Source organism: Melanerpes formicivorus, unplaced genomic scaffold (assembly GCF_026170545.1).
Source record: "Melanerpes formicivorus ecotype bairdi unplaced genomic scaffold, bMelFor1.0.p_v2 SCAF_463, whole genome shotgun sequence".
Classification (NCBI taxonomy): domain Eukaryota; kingdom Metazoa; phylum Chordata; class Aves; order Piciformes; family Picidae; genus Melanerpes; species Melanerpes formicivorus.
In genome coordinates, this window is record NW_027142815.1 from 32,501 (window position 1) to 35,000 (window position 2,500).

Genomic DNA, 2,500 nt, shown 5'->3' on the forward strand with positions numbered 1-2,500 from the left:
ACCCACCCGCAGACAGCCGCGCCCGCGCGGGAGTGCCGGGGGGGGCGAGGCCCGCGCCTCCTCCCCCAACCGGGCTCTCGTCTCCCCCAACGCCCCACCGGGCGTCGCTGGACCAACGGGGAACCCCTGCCGGCGAAGCCCCGGCGGGACGAACTCCGCGAGAGCGGGCGCTCCGGGAGCGGGGAGCTACGGAGCGCTCCCCGAGTCTGCACTTAGGGGGACGAAGGCCCCTCCCCGCCCGGGGGAGAGCCTGCGAGGCGACCCCAGCCGCGCCGCTCGGCGGGCACCGAGGCGGCGATTGATCGTCAAGCGACGCTCAGACAGGCGTAGCCCCGGGAGGAACCCGGGGCCGCAAGTGCGTTCGAAGTGTCGATGATCAATGTGTCCTGCAATTCACATTAATTCTCGCAGCTAGCTGCGTTCTTCATCGACGCACGAGCCGAGTGATCCACCGCTAAGAGTTGTCTGGCTTTTCGGCACCGCCCCGCCAGCGCGGAGGGGCCGGGACCGCTCGCAAAGGAGCGGCCCCTCGGAGAGCGCGGCACGGCGGCCGCTCGCCTCACATTGACCGTACAAGCACAGGAGAGGGGGGGAAAATAAAACGAAACCCCGAAGCGGCAAAAGCAAGGGGCGGGGAGCCCGCGCTCCCGGCTTTTTTCCCTCCCCCGAGGAGGGAAAAACGCACCTTGCGGCGCTTCGGGGCCGGACCAGGCGCCCGGGCTCGCTCCGACCTCGGCGCGGAGGAGGCCCGCCGCGCGCCGCCGGGAACGTGCCCCGAACCCGGCCTCGCCTCGCGTGCACGGGGAAAGAAAACCCCCTTCGCTTCCCCACCCAACGGCGGGGGGGGGTGTGTCTCTCGCTGGCCGCCCCGTGCCGTCGCGGAGACGCCACGAAGCGAGGCAGCGGAGACCCCCCCCCCCCCGCCCCGGGGAGCGAGGGGGGCCGGGCGCACAACCCCGCCGGAGGAGAGCGCGCGCGCGCCTCCGCACCGGCCCCTCCAACGCCGCCACCGCTGCGGCCCATCCCGGACTTTCTTTTCCCCCGCTTTGGCCCCGGGGCCGAGCCCCGGCCGGCTCGCGCCCTCGGGCGGCTTCCTCTCGCCACCGAACCCCCCCCCGCCGCGGGGGACGGAAAACGGCTTGCGAGACGGAAAGCCCGAGCCCACGTGGGACGCCACCGCGGCGACCCGCCGGCCCTCGCCGGGCGGCGCACCCGCCGACCGACAAACCCCAGCGGCACGAGCCCCTTCCATCCTCCCCCGGCGCCACCGCGCCGCCGGCTTCGCTCGCTCGACCCCTTCCGTGGCCCCGCGGCCAGGCGGACAGCGGACGGCGCTGAGCCGGGGGGCGGGCCCCCGCTCTCCCCGTTTCCACGCGGAGACCGGGGGTGGGACGCCCCCGGCTGCCCGCCCGTCCCCCACCCGGCACGCGCCGGGAAGGCGAACGGGGAAGCCCGCGGGCAGGGCCCGGGACCGGGACAGCCGCAGCCGGTGGCAGGGTGCCCTCCGGCGAGGGACCGGAGCCGGAGACGCCGAGCGACGCCCGCCGCCGCTCGGACGCGGTCACGCCACCCGAAACCGGCCCCGGACGGGGGGGAACCGGCAGCGCGAGACCGCCGAGGGCGCCAGCTCGCCGGGGCCCCGCTCTGGGGCCTGGGCAAAGGGAAAAGGGACCGGGAGGTCCGCAGCGGCCCGCGCCGCAAGAGGCGCCGCCGCCGAGCCGCGGCAACGCGCCCGCACAAAACCCCCGGCGGGGGCGAAGCGCCCTGGGCCAGCCCCCACCGCGGGGGCTCGCCGCCCCGGCCCGCGAGAAGCCCGCGCTTCAACGCGCCGCCGGGGACGCCCGTGGCGAGGCGAGGCGCGGGCCGGACCACGGCCGACCTCGCGCGGTGGGCTCTCTCCGGCCGAGCGCTCGGACCGCAGAGAGGGGGGGGCAGCAGAGTCCCCTCCCCGGCCCGGCGGGCCCCCGGAGGACGACGAGCGCGACGACGGCGGACCTAGCCAGAGGCATTGCGGGGGCAACCCCCGCCCCTCTGAAGGCACCCGCCCGCCCCCGCGCTCGCCCCCCGCATCCGGGGGTGGCGCGCCGAGCCGCCCGGGTCTTTAAACCGCCGCCCGGCTTCCTCCGCGGTAGGGCAAGGCCGCGGACGAAGGCGCGGAACGCTAGGTACCTGACCCTGGGGTGAGGGAAACCAGACTTAAGGCCCCGCGGGGGTGCCTCCCCCCACTGCCGCCGTCGGGGGGAGCGTCCGCCCGCGGGGGCCGCGCCCGACGTCCGCCGCCACCACCGCGCCCCTGGCCTGGCCCGAGGCCCGGGGTTTCCCTCAGTCAGCCGGCGCTGCGCTCGGGGAGGAGGGACGCGGCTGGGGACGCCCATGCCGCGCGCTCGCCGCGCGGCGAGCGCCCGGCTACGGCGGCCCCGGCGGCGGACCGGCGCAGGGCCGGCGACGACGGCGACGCGGCTGGGCGGGCCGAGGGCCCGGGAGAGCCCGCTCGACGACA

The 2,500-nt window shown here is 77.2% G+C and overlaps 1 non-coding gene across 1 annotated transcript; it reads right to left on the reverse strand.

Moving 5' to 3' along the window:
* Positions 1–310: 310 nt before the first annotated feature.
* Positions 311–463, reverse strand: LOC137459937 (5.8S ribosomal RNA). The gene has a single exon (XR_010992566.1). It is a non-coding gene; the product is annotated as a 5.8S ribosomal RNA (ribosomal RNA).
* Between the last annotated feature and the right edge of the window lie 2,037 nt (positions 464–2,500).